Source organism: Macaca thibetana, chromosome 5, assembly GCF_024542745.1.
Source record: "Macaca thibetana thibetana isolate TM-01 chromosome 5, ASM2454274v1, whole genome shotgun sequence".
In the NCBI taxonomy this organism is placed as follows: Eukaryota; Metazoa; Chordata; class Mammalia; order Primates; family Cercopithecidae; genus Macaca; species Macaca thibetana.
The window spans coordinates 59,550,421-59,575,628 of NC_065582.1; the positions used below are offsets into that span (position 1 = coordinate 59,550,421).

The window sequence follows — 25,208 nt, forward strand, 5'->3', positions numbered from 1 at the left end:
TAAGGAGCTACATGCCCCAGCTAACACTTTAATAACTTAAAAGAAGGAAAAAATTCACTTCTGTAAATGTATCATTCAGAGAAGTAGACCATTATAATTACTATAAAATCAGTTTTATAATAGAAGTGAGATCTTATGCTATTATGAGAGGAAATGGGTCTGGAGGGGGTGTTAGACAATCAGAGAAAAGTTAAAATCAACCTTCTGAAGGCCATGCATAAGTGGGTAAGTAGAATCTTGAAAGAAAATCTGGGCAGTTCAGCAGCAAAAGGGAAAGTTGTTGCCTCTGTGTGCCTCTTAGTCCTGTAGAGCCACAGCCATGTGAGACAGAGGTGGCTGCGGTCACTGAAGCTGACAGTCAGAAAGAACACCTGGAGGAAAACAGAGAATAGCCAGGACACCATCAACCAGCTGGACACTTCTGTGTCTTTTACCGTACCTATCTAAAAACCATTAGAGACTTATGGCTGTTACATTACTTTTGCCTCCTAAATTTGGGTAATATGTACTTTTGTCCAATGCTAACCCAAGACCATAAAGGAAAGGAGATTCTAGAACATGTGACCAAGCTGGCAATACAATTGTCCAACTCAGGGAACCACTAGAAAAGTTGATGACACTGCTTTTATCAGAGTGTTTGCAGAACAAGGATTAAAGTTTTGGATGGCCTTTTTATAATAAATTTTACCACAGCAAAACTTCCCTACATAAATGACATATTTTATGTCCACTCTTCCTCTATCTGAATCTGCTATGTGAATCATAGTTTTTAGGGAAATACACAAAGAATACAAAGAAATGAAGGGGGGAGAGGAGAAAACAATGAGGAGGGGAGAGAGGGCAAGCTACAAGGAGGTTGGGTGGCAGATCTCAAGGTAATAGGAAACAGTCGTTTAAAAATTCTAAAGTGGCAAATTTATGTTACTTAAAGGCTATCTCTTAATATTTGCACTTTTATATATTTAACACTTAAGAAGTGTTTTTAATGTAAGAAAATGGAGAAGGAATGAGACTGAGAGATACATAAAACTCTTCAGGAATTGCTTATATTATACGAATCTTAGCAAAAAGCATATTTTCTCAAATAGTATATTTACAATATTTGTGGTGTAATACATTTTAGTTTTCTTCTATTATTATATCTATGACATTGCTAATCCTATATTTTGAAACTAAACAGGCTATAGATCACATTAAAACAGTAAATAAATCAGTGCAATAAAAAATCTTATAAAAACATTTTGGGACAGCTCTATTTATTTGTTATCTCAAAATCAACCAAGAGTAGCAGGCGTCATCTAGACTACAAAGGACACAAGACTTGCCCAAATGTTCCAAAACTACTTTTTAAAATGAATGTTCTATTTTAGATTTGGATTATTTTGTCATCTAGAAGAGAGAATGTGAGACTTTAGATCCTTGACACCATTTTCTTCAGGCTACACAGAGCTGGGTGAAACTAAGAGGATTAGAAAATTTAGAAAATGAAAATATTCTATCCTAAATTATCATTGATCTTTGTTTGTTTGTTGGCTTTAATTTGGAAAAAGTAATATATGACATACAAAAACAACCTAAAAATTAACCAGGCTCTGAATAAAATGTGGCTTTAAATCTATTTTATATAGTACTGGAAGTCCTAGCCAGAGCAAGTAGATGGGAGAAAAAAATAAAAGACATCCAAATTAGAAAGTAAGAAGTCAGATTGTCCTGGTATGCAGACAACATGATCTTTTTTTTTTTTTTTTTTTTTGAGATGGAGTCTTGCTCTGTCGCCCAGGCTGGAGTGCAGTGGCATGAACTCAGTTCACTGCAAGCTCTGCCTCCAGGTTCATGCCATTCTCCTGCCTCTCAGCCTCCTGAGTAGCTGGGACTATAGGCACCCCACCACCATGCCCGCCTAGGTTTTTTTGTTTTTTTTGTTGTTGTTGTTGTTTATTTGTTTGTTTGTTTGGTATTTTTAGTAGAGACTAAGAGTTGGTGTTTCACTGTGTTAGCCAGGATAGTCTCGATATCCTGACCTCATGATATGTCTGCCTTGGCTTCCCAAAGTGCTGGGATTACAGGCGTGAGCCACCACACCCAGCCAACAACATGATCTTTTATGTAGAAAACCCGAAAGACTCCACCAAAAAATGTTAGAACTAATTTTAAAAATTCAGTAAACTCGTAGGATACAAAATCAACATACAAAAAAGTCAGTAACATTTCTATATACTAACAGAAAAATATCTGAAAGAAAAGTCAGTAAAATAATTCCAGTTATATATAAAAAGTTAAATATTTAGGAATAAATTTAGCTAGGAGGTAAATGATCTCTAAACTGAAAACTATGAAACATTGATGAAGGGAATTGAAGAAGACACAAATAACTGGAAAGATATTCTGTGTTCATGGATTGGAAGAATTAATGTTGTTAAAATGCCCATATTACTGAAAGCAATGTAATCCCTATCAAAATACCAATGACATTCTTTACAAAAAGGAAAAAAAAAAAAAAATCTAACATTCATATGGAAACACAAACAACCTGAATAACCAAAAGAATCTTGAGCAAAAAGAACAAAATTAGAAACATTACACTACCTGACTTCAAAATATACTACAAAGCTATGGTAAACAAAACAGCACAGTACTGACATTTAAAAAAATAGACATATTGGCCCAGAGCAGTGGCTCGCGCAGGTAATCCCAGCACTTTGGGAGGCCAAGGTGGGTGGATCACCTGAGGTCAGGAGTTCAAGATCAGCCTGACCAACATGGTGAAACTCCATCTCTACCAAAAATACAAAAATTAGCTGGGCATGATGGCACATGCCTGTAATCCCAGCTTCTTGGGAAGCTGAGGCAGGAGAATCACTTCAGCCTGGGAGGCAGAGGTTGCAGTGAGCCAAGATCACACCATTGCACTCCAGCTTGGGCAATAGAGTGAGAAACCACCTCAGGAAAACAAAACAAAACAAAACAAAACAAAACAAAACAAAACATATTGAGCAATGAGCAATGGAAGAGAAGAACCCAGGAATAAATCCACACATATATAGTCAATTGATTATTGACAGAGATGCCAAGAACACACAATGGGGAAAGGACACACCATAATCTCACCAATAAATGGTATTGGGACAACTGGATATCAACATGCAGAATAATGACATTAGATCTTTATATCAGCCATATACAAAAATCAACTCAAAATAGATTAAAAACTTAAATGTAAGACCAGAAACTATGACATTACTAGAAGAAAACAGGAGAAAACCTCCATGACATAAATCTGGGCAATATTTTTGTTTGTTTGTTTGTTTTATACGACCTCAAAGGCATAGGCAACAAAAGCAAAAATAGACAAATGGAATTTCATCAAACTAAGAAACTTTTCCAATGTAAAGTAAACAATCAACAGAGTGAAGGAAGTTTACAAAAATAAAGAAAATATTTGCAAATTGTATATCTGATAAGAGGTTAAGTCCAAAATAGATATATAAGGAAATCAAACAACTCAATATCAAAAAAACAAATAACCCATTTTAAAAATGCACAAAAGACCTGAATATATATTTATAAAAATAAGACATTCAAGTGATCAAAAAGTGTGTGGGAAAATGTTCAGCATCACTAATTATCAGCAAAATCCACATCAAAACCACAATGAGATATTACTTCACTCTTGTTAGAATGGCTATTATCAAAAAGACAAATTATAACAAATGTTGGTGAGGATATAGAGAAAAGAGAACCCTTGAACACTGTTGATGGAAATGTAAATCGGTGCACCCGTTATGGAAACAGTATGAAGTTTCCTTAAGAAAACTAAAAATATAACTGAAACCATATGATCCAGCAATCCCACTATTGGGTATCTAAAGCAAATAAAACCAATATCTCAAAGAGATATCTGTATTCCAGTGTTTGTTGCAGCACTATTCACAACAGACAGTATATGGAATCAAACTAAGGGTCCTTAAACAAATGAATGGATAAGGAAAATATTCTATCCATATTCCATACACAACGGAATACCATTCAGCTATACTAAAGAAAATCCTTTCATTTTTGACAACATGGATGAACCTGGAAGGCATTATGTTAAGTGAAACAAGACAGGCACAGAAAGACAAATAACACATGATGTCAGTCATATGTGGAATCTAAAAAAATTTATCTCATAGAAGTAGAGAGTAAAATGGTGGTTACAAGAGGCTAAGGTACTTCAAAGGATGAGGATAAGGAGTTGTTGGTCAAATGACACAAAACTATAGCTAGATAGGAAGAATAAGTTCAAGAGATCTATTGTACAGCATGGTAACTATAGATAATGACAATATATTATAATATTGAAAAACGCTTAGAAGTGTATGAATAAGTGTTCTCACCACAAAAATGATAACTATTCAACAAGGATACTTCACAACATCATGTTGTACATGATAAATACACACAACTTTATGTGTCAGTCTGAAAGAAATTAAAATTATTTAGTTTTAATATTTTTGCTTTTAATAGTTTAAAAACGTATTATCTCTGTATTTCTTTAAAAGAAGTGATTAGCAATGGTCCATTTTGCACATTTACATGGCTATGTATTAAGCAGTCATTTAAAAATATGTTGTATATCTGTATTTATTAGTATAGAAAATTAGTACAATATGAAATGAGAAGGAAAATTGTAAAAAAGGCATGTGTTATATTTTTAATATTTACATCTTCTATAAAAGGTTTTGTGACTTTTAATATCAACAATATAATTGTTCCTGATCAATGGCTTTATTCCTGGTCTCTGAAGAAATGATACGAATATTTTCAACCGCCTACTAGACATCTCAACTTGAATGTGTCATAGGTATGTAAATTCCTTCTACTATTATGCAAGCTATTCCTATCTTTAAAATGACATGGATATAGGCAACTGCTTAAGTCATCAACAAAGGATTTTTCCCTTGGTCCCAATTTTTAATTCATTGGTGATATTTGTTTAAACTGTACCAGTGATCAAATTTCAATTATATCCATCCTCTTCATTTCTAATAACCTCATCATAGCTTGGAGTATGCTGTCATCATATCTCCCTTAACCAAAATAAGACCAGGCTCTTAACTTGTCTCTCTTCTTCATTATTTGCCTTTCTGCTATCCTTCACCATCAGAAGCCAGAGTGATATTTTCAAAATGTTTAGTTTCCTATTCCACTGTATCTCTTGGCTTAAAACCTTCCAGTGTCTTCTCAGATTGCAGACTTCTTATGCTGATTTATAAAGCCCCACATGATCTGGCTCCGCCTATTTTTGTAATATGTTCTCAAAACACTACTGGATTTGTCTCTTATGTTTAAGCCATGCTAGTTATTCTTTCTGTTCCCTGATTGTGCCAGGCTACTTCTGGTCTTTGGGACTTTATCTATTACTTCTCTATTGGGCCGAATGGACAAATCAATGGTCTGTTTTGGATATTAAAGCTCTTGATGGTAAGATGTTCCAAAGAATTTTCCAGAACATATTTGTTACAGTGATTTATCTTGGTTTTGTTTTCTTAAATTTTATTTGGCCTGGAGGGCTTTCTAAGAAGAATGGTGGAAGACGTTTTAACTTTTATCATCTTTAAAACTGATCTCAGAGGATTCTACAAAATGTTATGTTATGAGCTAAAACATCATGAACAAACATATAACATCCCAAATCCACTTCAGTGAGCACACCCCTAACAGGACTATTCTAGATGACATGTCTGAAAACTGAAAAGAGAGGAACAAGCTAATGAAAGAGGTTCTAATACACAAAGAAAGAATTGTTACTCAAAAATTCTTGACTTTGACTGTACAATTACACTTGAGGAGATTCTACGACCACTCTTAAATCTTAAGCAAAATATTGTGCATATTAGCTTTTTTTTTTTTTTTTTTTTGAGATGGAGTTTCACTCTTGTTGCCCAGGCTGGAATACAATGGCACAATCTCAGCTCACCACAACCTCCACCTCCCAGGTTCAGGTGATTCTCCTGCCTCAGCCTCCCTAGTAGCTGGGATTATAGGCACATGCCACCACACCCAGCTAATTTTGTATTTTTTAGTAGAGACGGGGTTTCTCCATGTTGATCAGGCTGGTCTCGAACTCCCGACCTCAGGTGATCCACCCGCCTCGGCCTCCCAAAGTGCTGGAATTACAGGCGTGAGCCATTGCGCCCGGCCTATATGAGCATTTTTAAAGGAAAAATATCCTTAATGTCCACCTGATACACAAATGTTCCTGAAATGCCAACAAAAAATAGACAAAATTCCTATTGCTGTAGGAAAATGATTAGAAAAAAATATATCAATAACAATAACAAATCTAAGAGAAGTTTTATTTCCTGTATAACTAGATATATGACCATACATTCTATTAACAACCCTATACACAAATCTGCAGATGGTAAGAAGGACAATGATGTCATTTTTTTTTTTCAAATACAATGGGACTCCCTGAATCTCAAAAGTATTTCTCTTAAATGCAGCAAGCTCATTGTAGTAAGTTTATTGCTAGATCTCAAATTCTTTTTTTGTTGTCATTGATATGATTATTACTATTCCTCTATAACATACAAGTTTGAGTTGTTATTCATAGAAATTTTAAGATCTAAGTTTATTATGCTATTTCTCAGACAAATATGCAAAAATAAAATATAATTGCTACTGATTCAAAGCCTATTCCTATGCAAAAATTCATGTTTATTGAAAATTATAATGCAAATTTAAGTTACGCAGCTCTGTGCTGGGCTTCTTTAGTAACTGAGCATTTTTTTGTTTTTAGCTATAAATGTCTACATAAATTAGAATAATATCTCTATATTTTATCCATAAATGCCTCCATAAAGTATGACTAATGTTTCTAATGTGGTATTATAATGTTGGTATAAAACAGAATCCAAGCAAATCCTTATACAAGTAAAGAAAATAACTGCCAGAGCTTTTGTGGCAGGCTCTCTTTTTGATATTGTCTGAAATAACACTTCTGATTCCCCAGCAATGCATTTCTAAGTTACTTGAAGTTATTCCTGTCTATTCAAAGTACTTAACACTTTTTTTCCTAGACTTTATCTTCTGATCCTTTCATTGAATCTTTTGTGTCCTTTCCTCATCCACTCCTTGAATTTTCACAATGCTTTCACACTCTTGACAGAAGAACTCTAAAGTTGTTTATAGGTTTGTACCTTTGCTGAAATTACAAAGTAGTTCAAACCATATGGATATAACACAAGGAGAAACTGTCTAAGGAGCACAATAAAGTTGAACTCCTAAAGTAACTGCATTAAATGGAAAAGTAAATGAACAAATCAGATATCAGTGCAAGAAATTAGTTGATGCCTAATTATTTCTAGCACATTTGTGGAGAGGTCGTTTAATTAATTTTATTCATAAAAGTTAAGATTCCACATTCCTTGACCCAGTGAAGTCTCTGACAATTTTCAGAAACCCAGCTGATCTCTTTAGATAGCTATTCAGTCCCATATTCATGAAGCTACTAAGTTAAGTTATAAATTATAATTGAGGTTCAAAGTAGCCATGTTACCCCTTGCATATTGGTACATTTGAACAGAAGTGCGGGTTTTCAGGAGCTAAAAGGATAAATTCCAATTTCTGATTTCCATTCAGACTGACCAAATAAACATGATTTTGAGTCCAGATATAGAATAAGTACTACTCAATTTAAACCATGATCTAAGTCGAACTTTTCTTTCTGCATAGCCCCTTTTATTCTTTGCAGTTCCTACATTAGGTGTCGACTTTTCGAACAATTCAGTTACTTAGGTCAGAAAATTTGAGTTTTTCTCTATTTCTCTTTCTCTCTATGACACCATTTCTGACAAAGTACCAAATAGGATGTCTTTATTTTTCTCATATGTCACAAACCCATCTTCCTTTGTCCACCTCACTGGCACTGCCTTAATTGGCAATCTTATATCTCCCAAAGAATATTTTATTAGTTTTTTATTTGTTTTGCCTGTTTCCGGTTTAAACTTCCTACAAGATCTTATATTTTACTATCAAATGGAATGATTTCAGATATACACCTAATGGTATCACTCCAATAAAAACATTTGTTCTAGTGATCCATTTCTTCAGCCACTAAAAACAAATAACAAAAGTAAAAAAAGATCTGTAGCTCATCTATGTGCCACAACCTGAACTGGGCTCAAGAGACTTAAAAAAAATAATAATAATAAAGAGAGCCTGCCTGCCTTCAAGGGGTCCACAGTCTGATAACTTTTCACTGTAAAAGGCCCCAAGGCAAGTAAGTACCTTATCATAGCATAAAAGACCCTCCAGAATCTGGTGCTTTTTCCCTCTTGAGGATAAATTCTAGGCCCATTATAATTAAAGCAATGCTTTATTTGTACTTCCAGGAACACACATTGCTATTTTGCTTATTTGTTTCTTCATATTTTTTTTCTTCCATCCAAAATACCCTCAGCCTGTTTTTAACTGTGTAATTAGTATTCTTTATTCATAATGTGTACTTACTCTATGAAACTTTTTCTAACCTCATCTTTCCCTAACACAAATTTCCTATATACAACCTTTATTTCTTACATAGAGGTTTTTTTATTGTATTTGGTAAAGTAGTAGTATTTGTTTTTTCTTACGTCTACCTTACCTGCTAGATAGTGAAAAAATAGCTTTCTGGGAGTAGAAATTCTTACATTTGACTCTCTAGCACTTATCAAAGAGCCTAGAAGATTGCACACAGTTTAAATATATGGATAAACATTGTTAAGCTGAGCTATTGTTCTAACTTCTAATTCCACTCCATTCAATTATGTTCAGTTTATCAACACAGAGAACTTCTGATATATTCACATGTATATTAATTATTCATTGTAGAAGAGACAGGTGGTTAAAACAAATAGTTCTTTCTTCCTAATGCCTTCTATTCTGACCGGAGGAAACATGCTGAAAATTTTAATAAATTAGAATTTCGCAGAAATTTAAAATACTTAGAAAATTTCCACTATATGGAAAACATTTTATTAGACAAAGCAAATGTAATAGCATATATAACTTCCAAATATATTTCACATATTGTTTCTTAACCTGGCATCATGGCAAGAAATTACAAAAAGTTAATTAACAAGATGAATATATGACATCTGTATTTAAAAAAAGGATATAGTCACAGAATTATTGGGAAGTCTTATTATTTGAAACTTACTCATTGAGAAAAGGCATGGCAGCGTTATTACTTGACTCAAAGAATTACTTATATGTGAAATGTTGGGGGTTAATTACCTTGATTTCTTGTCTCTCAGGTTTCCCAAGCCTGCATGACATGTGCCAAGTCTTCAGACTATAGATATACTCTCAGGCCTTCCTAAGCAGAGCCACCAATATTTTCTTCCCACTGTTATTGACTCTGACCCCTGATTGTTCTGTCTTTTTTGCTTCTAGTATCTAGGGGTCACATGCCACATAGATGATGATGAAAATCAAGTTTCCCCTTTACCAGGGACATACATGAAGGTTTACTGCCTCTCTACTATCCGTGGAAGAATGGAGACCTGACTTTTACTAGGGTTCATACTCTTGTTTTTCTCCTTCATTGACCCTCTAAAGACACATAAACCTGTTCTGTAAGCCAACCTCATAGCAATCTGAGTTACCTTCCAATAAGATTGGACTAGTTACATTTATTGCCTTCGAGGATGACACGGATCTCCTCCAGGGCCCTATTGCATATCCCTGAGAAGAGAGGATTGCTATTTGGAAACAATATTATTGCTAACCAGAGAGTAAAAAAATCTCTATTTTTGTTAATCTCCAAATTTATTCTACATTTTGTGACAGTTAAATTAGATTTCAACCCTAATGGCAGAGCTCCTTTTGGGAATAGTGTAGTTTCTAGCAGATTTTAAATGTCAAGGGAAAGTTCATCAGAATACTCTCAGACATGTTTCTTCAAACACTGAATTTGGACAGAGGGTAAAGTCAATGTCAAATGTCTATTTTTTTCACAGACTTCATTCAAAACTGAGAGAGGAATGTAGAAAGTTGAAAAAGATTGCAGAGACAGGAGGGCAAGGGATGTTTAAAGCATTTTTACCTAAGCACCTGGTTGTATGAGTTCATGGCTTTGTGCTCTCAAGAAGCTCTTAGCTGCACATTAACAAAGGATTGAACAATGCAGAATTTCAAGACAGATATTTACTCAGCCCACTAGAAATGAGGCTGCAAGCCAACTGAAATGAAAAGATGCCTGTCCAAAATCCAACAGTTTTTTGTGTACCTATAGAAGGAAAGTGAGCTAAACATAGAAATACTACAAATTACTATTCTTAATGCATTTGAGACAAACAAAAGACTCCTTAAGAAACACTGTTAATGTAACTTTCATCAGTAGGCTGGCCCTAAAGAAATGATCGAGGGGGAAAGGAAAGGGCTTGATTTCTGTCTTTTAAATATTCCAGATATATATTGAACTTAAAAATAAAACAAAAATTACATTTAAAGAAATTACCTTGTAAATATCTATTTCATAGTCGGATCTGCTCTAGTCATACTGTAACCATTAAAAAAAGATAACAGAAGCAGTGTCCTTCCTTGGTTTCTCACTGTCTAGTCAGTTAATCATAACTAAGATGATGGTATGACCTAGTTCAGCCAGAACAAGCCCAGTTTATTTCAATTACCTTGGCACAGTAAGACCTTCTCTCTCCTTCAAAACTGTTGCAGTTTGGACAATACATGATATGATCCCTCCAACTATGACAGATATCCAGACTTTACATACTGTTGTCAAATATGGGCTCTCAGCCACAATGTGCCTTCATTTATTGTGGCAATTCAGTGTTAAACTTTTGTTGGCATATGAAGGACAACACCAAAATTAGAGGAAAGGCATATCACAGCTTTCTAATATATAGTAATTATAATATTCAAAATTTCCTGTGTGTTTTTTTTTCTTAATTTTTTGGAGAGAGGGTCTCGCTCTGTCACTGAGGCTGGGGTGCAATGGTGCGATACTGGCTCACTGCAACCTCTGCCACCAGGGCTCTAGCAATTCTCCTGCCTCAGTCTCCTGAGTAGCTGGGACTACAAACGGGCTCCATCATGGATGGACAATTTTTGTGTTTTTGGTAGAGACAGTGTTTTGCCGTGCTGTCCTGGCTGTTCTCCAACACCTGAGCTCAGGTGATCCACCAACCTCAGCCTCCCAAAGTCCTGGGATTGCAGGCATGAGCCACCGCACCTGGCCTGTGTTTTTTAAAATTAGCAAGAACTCACCTATGCATGAATTATTCATCACACATTTTATTATATTTGCCATAAGCAGATTATATGGTAGGCCCTGAAGGCACAAAGATTTAGGCACAGAACTTTCCATGAAACAGCTATTTCTAGTCGGAAGAGACTAATAAGGAAGTAAGCAATTATTTGTTGTATCATTTCTATAATTAAGGCATACACAGATTGCTTGCAATTGGAATAGGGAAGATCCATCTATTCTTTTCTTTTCTTTTCTTTTTTTTTTAAGATGGAGTCTTGTTCTGTTGCCCAGGCTGGAGTGCAATGGTGCAATCTCAGCTCACTGCAATCTCTGCCTCCCGGGTTCAAGTGATTCTCCTGCCTCAGCCTCCTTAGTAGGTGGGATTACAGGTGCCCACCACCATTCCTGGCCATTTTTTGTATTTTTAGTAGAGTTGGGATTGCACACCATGTTGGCCAGGCTGATCTTGAACTCCTGACATTGTGATCCACCCACCTCAGCCTCCCAAAGTGCTAGGATTGCAGGCGTGAGCCACCATGCCTGGCTGGGAAGAGTTATCTATTCTAACATGAGGATGAGGTAAAGGTAAGGAGTTCCAAGGGAAACAACCTTGAGAGAAAAAAATAAGTAGTAGTCAGGCACATAAAGAGAAAGGAAGCCAGGAAAGACATCTCAAGCAAAACAATTAGCCAATGAAAATGCTAGGATGAGTAAGAACCTCCAGAGTTTACTGTAAGTGGTCAGGAATAGAGCATGAGACATAAGCAGAATTTCTATCGTGAAACTTGGATTAATAAGGGGACTTTGATTACCATCAACAGCAACTGACTCTTACTGAAAGAAAAACAACAACAAAACTAATTGGAATCATTCCCTCTATCTCTTAGAATCAAAGTAAAACCTGAGGACCTAATACGCAGAAAGAATTTTGAAAAGGTGAAAGGATTTAACTGGAGATAAAAAAAAATTACAAACGAGGTTTTTTGACTTTTCAGTAATAGCCATTCTGACTGGTATAAGATGATATCTCATTGTGGTTTTAATTTACATTTCTCTGATGATTAGCCATGTTAAACATTTTTTTCATGTGTTTGTTGGCCACTTGTATGTTGTCTTTGAGAAATGTCTGTTTGTGTCCTTTGCCCACTTTTTAATGGGATTTTTTTTCCTTGTTGAATTGTTTGAGTTCCTTGTAGATTCCGGATTAGTCCTTTGTTGGAGGCATTATTTGCAAAAACTTCCTCCCATTCTGCATGTTGCCTACATATCCTGTAGATTATTTATTTTGCTGTAGAGAAGCCTTTTAGTTTAATTAATTCCCATCGGTCTATTTTTATTTTTGTTGCATTTGCTTTTGGAGTCTTTATTGTAAATTTTTGCCTAGTCCAATGTGCCGAAGAGTTTATCCCACATTTTCTTCTAGGATTTTTATAGTTTTGGCTCTTCAGTTTAAGTTTTTATTCCATCTTGCGCTAAATTTTATATATGGTGAGAGGTAGAGGTCCAGTTTTATTCTTCTGCATATGGCTAGACAAGTTTCCCAGCATCATTTATTGACTAGGGTGTCCTTTTCCCATTGTTCATTTCTGCTGTGCCAAAGATCAGTTGGTTATAGGTATGTGGCCTTATTTCTGGGTTCCCCATTCTATTCTACTGATCAGTGTGTCTATTTTTATACCTGTACCATGCTGCTTTAGTTACTACAGGCTTGTAGTAAAATTTGAAGTCCAGCAATGTGATGTTTTCCAATTTTTTACCTTTTGTTTAAAATGCCTTTGGCTATTCAGGCTCTTTTTTTTTTTAAGTTTTATATGCATTTTTAAGATTTTTTTTTCTACTTTTATGAAAAATTACATGAACAGTTTGATAGATATTACACTGAATATGTATATTGCTTTGGGAAGTATGGTCATTTTAATGACAGGTGTTGGTGTTGATATGGGGAAAAGAGAACATTTAGACATCATTTATGGGAATATAAATTACTAAACATCATGGAGATTTCTCAAAGAACTCAAAAGAGAACTACCATTTTACCCAGCAATCCCACTACTGGGCATCTACACAAAGTAAAAGTTATTGCTATATCAAAAAGACATCTACATTCATATGTTTATCACAGCACTATTTAGAATAGCAAAATCATGAAACCAACCTAATTGTCCATTAACAATTGACTGGATAAAGAAAATGGGGTATATATACACCATGGAATACCATGAAGCCATTAAAAAAAAAATGAAAACTTGTCTTTTGCAGCAACATGGATGGAGCTGGAGGCCATTATTCAAGTAACTAACTCAGAAACAGAAAATCATATACCACATCTTCTCACTTATAAGTGGGAACTAAACAGTAGGTACATGTAGACATAAAGATGAAAATAGTAGACACTGGAAACTGCAAAAGCAGGAAAGGTGGAAGGGCTGTGAGAAAATTATCTGTCAGGTATAATGTTCATTATTTGGGTAATGAGTACACTGGAAGCCCCAATCCCCAACATTATGTAACATACCCATGTAACAAACATGCACATGTACCTCTGTGTCTAAAATAGAATAAAATATTTCAAAAAGGGGCTTAAGGGGAGACGGATGAGGGAGAATCTCAGTGAATAGAGCCCTCCGAATTAACCTATAGTAGCACATCCATCTGTCAGTTAAAAAAAAAAATACAAATTACAAAAGGTGAAAAGATTTCACCAGAGATAGAGGGTAGGAGCGTGGATTCAACAGCTCCAATAGTTTTCCATTCTTCTGTTATTTTCCTCAAAATTTAAATTCCCAGAAGGTAAAGCATGATTTGACTAGTATTAGTGACACAGCCAAGCTAGTTCCCTACCCCAAGGAAGCTACAAGCTTTGTAGAAGGAATAATCACGAAAGGAAAATCAAGGCACGATTACCAGGGAAGTGAGGATTAATGTTGGCTCAATGAAGAGTACAGATTCCCTCCTTTGTAATTACCCCACAAAATTTGGTTTTCTATCTCATAGGACTTGAGTCCCAACAAGACAGGCTACATTGCAGAATAGGCAAATAACAGCAGAAAAATCAAGGCGTTATTACCAGGCAAGTGAAAATTGATGTCGGTATCATGAAAACAGCAGATATTCCCTCTTTTGTGGATACACTGCAAAGTTTGGATTTCTATCCCTTGAGATTTGGGACATAAACAAAGCACATGGTTCCTTTGTGTTTTAGAACAATATCTGTGATGGTAGAATACACATAGCTTGCAAGCTGTCAGGATTCAATCAAGGACAAACCAACATAGCTAGTTTCCTTAATATATAAGTAATACATAAGTAAAAAGCATACATCCAATGTATTCTCATGGATGTGATCCAAATTCCTCATACATGGACATAATCTTTAAGGTAACTAGTTTCTTAGTTACGTTAAATATTTGGCTATATAATATGCAGTTTACATACATATGTGTGTGTGTGTGTGTTCCATTTCTTGGTTATGAGCCTTTGTTATGTGATATCAGGAACAACTTTTCAAGTTTTGCAATGAAAGACAGAAATGATAAATTAGGCAATGAGATAAAGTACTAAAAGTAGTGTTAAACAACACAGTTATTTATCAAACTAGAGCTGCATTCAAAAGAAATGTAAACTGAGAAGAAAAGAGACATGAAATAAATCGAGGTATCAAATTTTCAAGTTATTGTGGTTATCATAACGAATCATATGTACTATACTGCATTCGTATTTAGAGCAAAAATAAAAGTGTAAACTATTCATATTTTTAAAAATCACTTTCGGTGGAAAGCATTGTAAAAAGAAAACAATTTATTGCTGCCTCGTAAAAAGGTAAATTAGTTTCACTGAGTTGGGCAAAACCTTCCTGATTGTCCAATCTAACTGCACACTCACTTAAAATTAATCCTAATAGCTCAAACTAAGGCAAGGTCATGGTCACTATTCCCTTTATTTCTTCTTATTTCTGACACTTCTTTGAAAGTTTATCCCATGTTTTCATTTCTTTGTGTTATTTTTAAGTTAAAGATAATTAGAGTTAGGATATGTCAAAACAGTAAAATCAGAGATCTCTTAAATTTAATATTAATTAATGTATAAAATCTATTGCAGTAGCCAATTGGCTTATAACTGAATAATACTATTTACTACTGTTTCTAAAGTTACTAGCTTTTTGTTGGCTGTTTAGGTTATTATTTCTTGATATATGCATATATATATTTTATATATATCTTGACATATATATTTCTAGTAGCCTTTTTTAATTCTTAAAATTTTCTGCTTATAGAACTGCTGAGCTCATAGAGACCAGATAACAAGTTATGTTTGAATTATTTATCAAATTATTTAAAATAAGCTAATAGGATGGAGGGGGAAAGAATGATTGGGGGGAATTGTAGTTCTGAGAGTAAAAAGCATTGCCATTTTTGTTTGTATAACAGGTGGTGTACCCATGCATATAAATAAACCATGCTCAGGAATCAGTTCACACAGCATGCTGCTGACCTGCTTTTCTGTTTTAGATCCCACATCATGACTACAATAGTCAGGTGAAATCCATTTAGTCTATGCACAGGTCCATAAAAATATATGTGTCTCTGTAAAACTACAATAAGAGTAAGTTGAAAATCCTTACCCATGAAATGAGAACTATGTTTATGTTACTGTACAGTTATTAAAGATGTAACTGTGCATAATAACCTATAAAATGCTGATCTGAAGGTGGTTATGAGAGTAGTTTTTGTGTTGAATTGCTTCTGCTGTTGCTTCTTCTTCTTGTCTCTTTTTTACTCACATGTAAATAACTGTTCCAGACTTCTCTAATCTTAGCTCTTACTACATATACCTATTTAAGGTTTTTCATCTTTGAAGTCTGCAATTTCTTAAAGTTTGTTTTTAAAACTTAATTTTATTGCTAAAGGATACTTTCTCTGTGCCAGAAAATATCTGTTTATACAATGTCTTTTGCTGTTTCCTTTTGATATAGTATAACAAAATGTTATTTTTATCTCATTACCAGTAAAATAATCCAGCTTACTCCACCCCTCAGAGTTAGATTACATATGTTGGCTGAATACTTTAATAAGTCTCCTTTAATAACAGGTGAAGAAATAATAAGTATTTCATAATACTTTAATACGTTTCCTTGGAGGCTGGGAGGCTGAGCTCCAGAAAATGGTAGATGGAAAATATTGTAAACTTGAGATTAAGCTATATTGCTCTACATAAAAAAGAGAGTGAGAGATTATAGTGGCTGGAAAATTGATGGAAAGTGGAGGGGAAGAAAGAAAGTTTATGCGACTTGAAACCATCGATATAAGTTTTTAAAAGAAGCCTCATTTAGTGTGTGTTTGTGTGTATTCGTGCGCATTTAGGAGTAAAATTTTATGAGCTGCTCAACGCAAACTACCTAAACTTTTCCTATGACATACTTTGTTAAAAACCATGTAGATCAGTAATTGGCTTATGCAGAAATTTGTATTTTGGAATAATTTAAAAACATCTGTGTTGTGTTTCAGAGTTGGAATGAGGCAAAAATAATAGCTGCCTTTGGGTGGACAGTCATATCTGGCTATTTATAAAAACAGCAGCTAAAATCCATAAACTAAGATGCAGCACTTACTGGCGTTTTGCTTCAGAATATACTAACCAGGACACATTTTTCACGGTGACAGCCAAACTCTCAAATTCAGGGTTCTGAATTGAACAACGGTCCTTTGTATATAATCTGAATGTCCTAAGAAAGTTAAGGAAATGACTCTGAATTCGTGTACTGCTGTGGAAGCCAGAGGAATGCACTGTTTATGATACAAATGTTTCACAAAGCATTTGTAAGCTAACCTGGGAGTATCCAAAAAACTTTTATGAAGTCACAGACTAGAAATTGGTCTTCAACTCTGCTTTGAAAAACTCAAAATTTCTTAAGATTTTTGAGTATTTCATTCAAAAGACAGCTGTGCTTTGGTTGATTCTGTGACCTGTTTTTTTCATCTGCTAAAATATGATTATATGGTTAGTTCTTAAGAATATTTTGAAACTGATGACAGAAACTATATGCTACATTGAAGGAAATGTGCCAGATATGCGAGAGAAAGACTGAGTTGTGGTGAGAACGTGCTACTGCATGAGAGGTGTCAGGTCGCAGACGGAGAAGCAATGGCATTTAATACATTTTTTTCAGGGTTAGCCATTAGAATTATCTGTGTTCTCAAATTCTCAAATGCCTCTGTCAATGTTGCTGACAGCTCTTGAATGGTTTTTCAGTAATGAGGACGTTACCAGGGACTTATATGTCAAGTTTCTTACTAGATATCAGCATTAGGGAGAGAGGACTTGCACATATATGTTAAGTTGTGAGGTTAAAAAAAAAAAGAGAGAGAAAGAGCAATATGACAAGGTAAAGTAGGGCAGAGTATGGAAAATCAGAGCAGGCAGCACAAGTCTCTTTGACACTGATGCATAAAAATTCTTTCTGAAGAAATCTAGATGAACAGCCCATGCTGTCACAGACAGTAGTGACCCCTCAGATTCTTAGTATTAACAGAGCTATTTTGGAGGCTCAAAAGTATAGGGCAGCATTGGCTGCTCTCAGACAACAAAACTGAGCAGAAAGGTTTCAACTGGATACATTATTTCATAGAAGAGAGCTGCTGAGGTTGTTCTCCTGACAAATACATCCCATCAACTCAGGGAAGTCAGCTTCTCCACTTCCAACAAGAAAGCTAGGAAGCTTGGGGTCCTTCAAATACAAAGACTACTTTGATTTTAGTGTGAATAATTTTATCCCCAGCGATGTCTGGAAGCTACACCTAACACACAAGGCCATAGAAGGTCTCAGTCATAGGCCAGATGCAGTGGTTCACACCTGTAATCCTAGCACGCTGGGAGGCTGAAGTGGGTGGATCACCTGTGGTCGGGAATTTGAGACTAGCCTGGCCTACATGGTGAAACTCTGTCTCTACTAAAAACACAAAATTAGTCGAGTGTGGTGGTGCATGCCCGTAATTCCAGCTACTTGGGAGGCTGAGGCAGGAGAATTGCTTGAACCCAGGAGGCGGAGGTTGCAGTGAGCCGAGATTGTGCCATTGCACTCCAGTCTGGACAATAAGAGCAAAACTCCGTCTCAAAAAAAAAAAAGAAAAAAGAAAAAAAAACTTCAGTCATATCTGAGAGATTAAGAAAAATATATATATCAACACTGAGATGGGCATGTTGCGTCCAGAATTGGGTGTGTTCTTGGTCTCGCTGACTTCAAGAATGAAGCTACAGACCCTCGCAGTAGTACAGTTCTTAAAGATGGTGTGTCCAGAGTTTGTTCCTTCAGATGTTCAGACGTGTCCGGAATTTCTTCCTTCTGGTGGGTTCATGGTCTCACTGATTTTAGGAGTGAAGCTACAGACCTTCGAGGTGAGTGTTACAGCTCTTAAAACCAGGGCATCTAGAGTCGTTCATTTCTTCCGGTGGGTTCCTGGTCTCGCTGGCCTCAGGAGCGAACCTGCAGACCTTCAAGGTGAGAGTTACAGTTCATAAAGGCACTGTAGACCCAAAGAGTGAGCAGCAGCAAGTGTTATCACTAAGAGCAAAAGAATAGAACCTCCACAAGGTGGAAGGCAAACCCCAGCAGGTTGGGCCTGCTGATGCGTGTGCCCTGCTTTTATTGCCTTATCTGACCCCACCCACATCCTGCTGATTGGTCAATTTTACAGAGAGCTGATTGGTCTGTTTTACAGAGAGCTGATTGGTCCATTTTGACACAGTGCTAATTGGTGCATTTATAAACCTTTAGCGAGACACAAAAGTTATCCACGTCCCCACGAATTAGCTAGACACAGAGCTGATTGGTGCCTTTACAAACCTTTAGCTAGACAGAAAAGTTCTCCAAGTTCCCGCCTGACCCAGAAGCTCAGCAGGCTTCACCTCTCAATGGCATCGCTTCTCAACTGTACGGGCCATGGGACTTTGCGGCACCTAGCCTGGGCGCTCAGGCAGCCCAGAGGGAGCTCGTCCCCTGACCAAGCCCAGCAAGCCGGCTGCGTCCAGTACGGGGCCCGCCGAGCCCGCACCCACCCGGAATCCGCGCCCGCTCGCGAGCTCGGCGCGCAGCCTGGGCTCCCGCCAGCGCCTTTCTCTCCACACCTCCCCACCAGCAGAGGGAGCCGGCTCCAGCCTCGGCCAGCCCCAGAGAGGGGCCCCCACAGCGCAGCGGCGGACTGAAGGGCTCCTCGAGCGCGGCCAGAGCGGACGCCGATGCCAAGGAGGCGCGGAGAGCGTGCGAGGGCTGCTAGCAAGTTGTCACATCTCGGTGTTATATTTCATTGTTAAGGTGATTTTTGTATTTATTGCTCGGTGAGGAAATAACCAGCAGTAAAGGGGCTATGTTTTGAGTAATCCTGGTCACAAGAGTTAGGAGGTGAGGGGATGGAGTAGATGAACGAACCCTTTCCCTCCCGAAGACCCTGGATGCAATGCCCTCTGGTGACAACATTGAATCTCTCTTTTGGTGTCAGGAACATAGGGAAAACCCTTATTCTTCATTTGGAGGAACTGTGGGAAAAAAACCAGGTTATGCATTTCTCCAGCTCACCTAAGCACTTGTGCATTCTAATATTGCTGACTCTGGCCATGAAGAGTTATTTATTCATAAGGTGTCAAAGAAAATCTCGAAGCCTTCACTGATAGTGAAGAGAAAAATCTCCCACCTGGCTAGGATGGGTGAAGAAGGTGTCCAGAAAGAAAATCAAGAAATTTACTCAATATTTAAATGAGTGAGATGAAATAGGGGCCATTGAGCAATGACTTACACCCACATTCATAAAATAAGGAGCAAAGGAAGAGGGACAGGAAGCAGAAAGTCTGGAGAGGGGCATAACTGCCTGTGAGTTTTTTCATTAGCATCACCTCAGTAAGAATGTGTTCGATTTTGCAAGAGGTTAAAAACATTTGCTCGCTGAAAGCTGGAACAATATGATTAAAAATGCAATTTTTAATCAGCTTGTAGAAGTGTCTACCATAGTACTGGACATTGTGATGCATACCCAAATCCCTTTTCTTCAGGACAAAAGCATTCATCCCCCAGATACTGATAATGGTAATGGTTGAAAACTCAGAGCTAAGCCCCTCCCCGATAGCTGCTCTTGAATAAAGAAAGTCCCCTTATCCAAAGTCATATTATTTGCTTGGCATTGCCACATCCAAATGTGAGAGCACAGAACATGCATTACTTTTGCTGGAATCAGAAGTGCTTCTTTCAACTATCTCATCTCTGGCTTTACTGTCAGTTTTGCAATCAACCTTTATAATTCGTTATGAATCTCTTGGTATTGTCATCTGGCTTTTTCAAGGTTGCCTAATTGGAGCAACTGAAGGAAGAAAGGAAGGAAGTTTTTTGAAAAAGCGAGGTTTTGTTTGTTTGTTTGTTTGTTTTTGTATTTGTCAGTATCCCCCATCAATAGTGGTCCTTTCAGGACCTTCCAACACATTTACAATCAGTTCCCTGAGTTAAACTTTATTCTGTTTGAAATATCTATAATATAGTAGTTTCTATTTTTCTGAATGGATGTTGACTCAAAGTACTAAATATTCAGAGGGGATGGGAAAGCAATTATTTATGAGATTAACTATCTTCCGAAAAGGCATTTGGTCTATTAGTGGATCTTGACTTTTTGTGACATTGTTGAAGTTTCCAATTTACCAACTTCAAAGAAGTCACTTAACTTCTGAGTTCTTGTTTCCTTCGGTGTCAAATGAAGGGCTTAGACTTCATATCCTTTAAGATGTTTTTTAACTTTAAATTTTATGAATCCAGAGAAAATGAAGGTATTGAATTCTCACTAATCCCTAAATTTTTTCATGTGTAAACATCAGGCTCAAGAATCAATAATAGAAAGATCAGATAGCAATGGATTTACAAGTATAGTTATTTGGGGGATGCTTGATATTTTAACACAAGTCAGCAAGCAGTATATCATACTACAAGTAATAAGAAATCCAGAAATAAAACATATTTTAAAGGTAACATAAAGTACTTTACACATTCAGTCATAAGGGATTGCCACTTGTTTGTCACAGAAAGTAAAATGTAAGCTGTGCATTCTTTCCTGAAAGTCTAAAGCTAACAGAGTGTAGTACTGACATTATATTCTAAGACATTCCAAGTCTGAAGCTAACAGAGTATAGTACTGACACTATATTCTAAGACATTCCAAGCAGACAACTAATCTTGCAATAAACAGAAAATGGATCACTTGTCACAGTCAGTAACTGATGTAACTAATAATCAAGACATGCATAGATGTCGTTTCATAGAAATACCCTGCTATGTGAGTGTTAGCAACTTGAATATTAATATCTCAAAAAATACTATTGCTGTCATTTAAAGACATAGCAAAATGTGATTGAAATCTGAAATCTGTTTGGCATAGGTGTATTTTAGAGTCATGGAAGCTGTTGAGATCATGCTCACAGTTATATATCTAGTGAGAAATATTTTTTAGCTGTATAAATACAAGGTTTAACCCTCATCAGCTATCTTTTGTCCAAACCATAATCATGCAAAATTACTGGTAGTGAGAGCTTTCGTTACTGGCATCCACAGAGTAATTTATAACGTTAGAAAGGCCTTTGCCATTTTCCTAATTGATGCTCTAAGTTGGGATTGCATTTGGATCTATCATTGTCACTTGGTTGTCACACAGAGTCCAACATAAGCTGTGCATTTTAAATATCATTGCTATATATGCTGTTTCTTATGGTTCAGCAAAGCAGCAAGCACACGTTTGAATTCATCACATGTAACGACAATGCATTCAAACCTTCAAATTAGTATTCAGAATTGGAGTGAATTATCTTGGAACTAAACAAAACAACCTTAAATAGAGGAAGTGATATTACCTTAAAATAAATTGATCTTCAGTTTTATTTGAAAGCTGGCCATTAATCCATGCTAATCTTATTTAAGCCATATCATACAAATTTTGAAAGACTGTTTATAAAATATGAGGTTTTTAATAGTTGTTTCCTCAAATATTATCAACTATTGAACAACCTTTGTTGAGTATAGATAGAATGGAACTCTTTTAAATAATATGCAAAACTCAATTGTCACATATAATGCATTCTAAAATAATACAAACTACATTATAATATGAACAAACCGTGCATAAAAATCACATATGTGCTTGTAATTCCAGCACTTTGGGAAGCCAAAGAAGGTGGATCACATGAGTTCAGGAGTTCGAGACAAGACTGGACACCATGACAAAACCCAATCTCTACAAAATATAGAAAAAGTAGCTGGGTGTGGTGGCACGTTCCTGTAGTCCTAGCTACTTGGGAGGCTGAGGTAAGACGATTGCTTGAGCTCAGGAAGCAGAGGCTGCAGTGGGCTGAGATTGCACCATTGCCCTCCAGCCTCAGTGCCAGAGCAAGACCCTGTCTCAAAAAAAAGAAAAAAAAAATGTTAGGCATATAATTGGCATATTTATGCATCACAAAATATCCTACATTTATCTTCCAACAAATTCTGAGTTCTAGAAACTAATTTTACATAAACTATAATGAAGTATTCTCTTATATAATATACCTTATAGGCAAGATTAAAAAACACATTTATATCTCAGTGTATTAGTTATATATTACTAACAAATTATTCCAATACCCATGGTACAATTTCTGATCATAAAGTTATGTATTTGAAGAGGTATGTGTACTTATTCAAGTGAATGAAACATTATTAGTCTCCCTCGCTATGGAAACAAATTACATATTTTAATCTCAACAATTTATCAGAAATGGATTCAGTATAATAGCAACAATGAATAAAACATTAAAGATATGTGTATAAAATATATGCAGATAAAATCTACTGAAGTACTATTTTCAAATGTGCAAAATAGTTGATAAAACCTGCTCAAATGTTTTAAAAAAAAGAAATTTGAGGTCTACAAGCATTAGGTCATAGATAATAAACCATTTGTTTCTGGTTGTTAATTTGTATTAGCATATATGGGTTAAAGCCACAATTATTTGAAGATGTTTCATAATGTGTTGTCTACAGATTTTCTCTAGGCCCAAAATCTAACTTAAGAGCTTGACATTCCAGTAACAAGAAAAGCCTATTCAAAAAGAAGGAGTAGGTCACAGAGCATAAAAGACAAAGCAAGAGGGCCTAAGAGGGGGTCCTTCAGTGCTCACTTTCCTCCTGCCTTATTTTGAAATCCATAATTTTTCTCTGCACAAAGCCAAATGCTTTTTGGAAGTTTGCAGTTTAGCAGACTCATTTGTGAAGTAATTGTTTTCTTCAACATAAGCTAAAGCATATACTCTGTTGATGTTGAAAGATATGCTGTTTCCTATTACAAAATTTATTTCTGTAACATGAGAAAGATATAGAATATATTTGTTTTTATTTACACTGTAAATTTCTTTGGCTAAGAACTAAACAAAAGATTATGGTGTTTAAATTTCATTCTCTATTTCCTTTGAGGCTTTTCCCTTTGAAGATGTAACATCCATCCTCTCACCAGTATTTTTATTGCATAATTTGGGACTCTATTTTATATTAATATTTTTTCAGTTATTTTGTCAACATCATGCCCCAGTAAAATGGGACAATTTCACCACCTTTTTCCATTGCCTCCTTCATTTTACCTTCATGGAGAAAGACTGCGCTTTACCTGTCAAGTTCAAGGATGCAGATTAGGGTTCAGAGCGTATGGAATGATGGTTATTTTTTGAACTTCATATTCTCTAAGGTCTGAAGACATAATCAGGATCTTAGACTACAGCTGTTTCATGAAAGCACATTCACCTCTCTGTCTTTGTCACTTCCCCCCACCTCCTCTGACCATGCTCTGTCCCATGCGGCTGGGACACTCAGATGAACAGCTAGACTGCACTTCTGCTCAGGAGATGCCTTGGTGAGAACACTCAGAAGAAAGGGACTAGCCATCGAGCTGCTCTCTAGCCATAGGATTCTCTTGATCTATTGTTTAACTTTTATCTGTTGATTTTTATTATCTTTATTTCCTGCTAGAGCTATAGGATTCATGTTTATTTTAGTTTGTGAGCTGAGAAGCCAACAAAAATTGAACCATTCAACCTGCTTTGGTTCTAAGCCCTGGCTTGTTTTGAACCTAGGTAAAAAGAGATCTGCAAGTGCTTCCATCTACCTCACCATCGGCCGCACAGAGTTTGCTGACCTGGCACACTGTTCTTCACAGTAATTGCTTTCTGAACTCCAGAAATGGGTACTTTTTAAAGGACAAGATTGTAGGCTCTTGATGTCTCCCCTTCTCCTTTCCTATTTATCTTTCTCTGCTTTACAAATTTATGGCATTTATATTTATGTAAATATATTATATGTGTTTTATTTATTTATATAAATATGTCTGCTATATTTAAATTGATCTATACATAAAAAAGTAGATAGACAAAGATATAAACTAGATATAGATACAGCCCTTTTAAATAAATATCACATGTTCAAAAAATTGAAGGCTTTGAATAATGATAAATAGGATTCATATTAGTAGGCATCACAATATTTAAACATGTAAGGACATAAGTAGATATTAAATGTCATGTCTACTTTAATAAATGTAAATGTAAAGAAAGAATATTTCAAAATCATAATAGTCATTGTATACTTGTCATGCAAAGTAGATTGGGAGAAAGATTATCTGTCAAGATGAGAACAAAGGACTCAGGATGGATTACTAAACCTCATGTAGAAACTAATGATGATAAAAAAGATCTACTGAAAACGTTTGACAATATGGTTTTCAGCTCCAGACTGCACTTAGATATCCCCACCATAAAACTTTTCCCAATGTTGTTCTCAGCAGAATTTGGAAACTCCCTTGACTTTGGAGCCTTCTTTTTGAACCTTCTTTTTGTTTTATATTAATATAAGTAAACTATTTAGAGTCAGGATATCTTTGAGCTATAATTTCTTCCTTGGAAATAGTGTAAAGATATCCACATATGT

The 25,208-nt window shown here is 35.9% G+C and overlaps 1 long non-coding RNA gene across 2 annotated transcripts in view; it reads left to right on the top strand.

Annotated features, from left to right (window-relative positions):
* The window catches only part of LOC126955055 (uncharacterized), a 67,864-nt gene that overhangs the window by 22,112 nt on the left and 20,544 nt on the right, over window positions 1-25,208 (top strand). Inside the window, exons 1-3 of one of the 2 annotated variants that reach the window (XR_007725796.1) lie at window positions 4,719-4,843; window positions 22,411-22,562; window positions 24,359-24,468. This is a non-coding gene — a long non-coding RNA (uncharacterized LOC126955055). Of the gene's footprint in view, window positions 1-4,718; window positions 4,844-22,410; window positions 22,563-24,358; window positions 24,469-25,208 lie in introns of those variants that run through there. The other variant, XR_007725795.1, reaches the window with a different exon arrangement.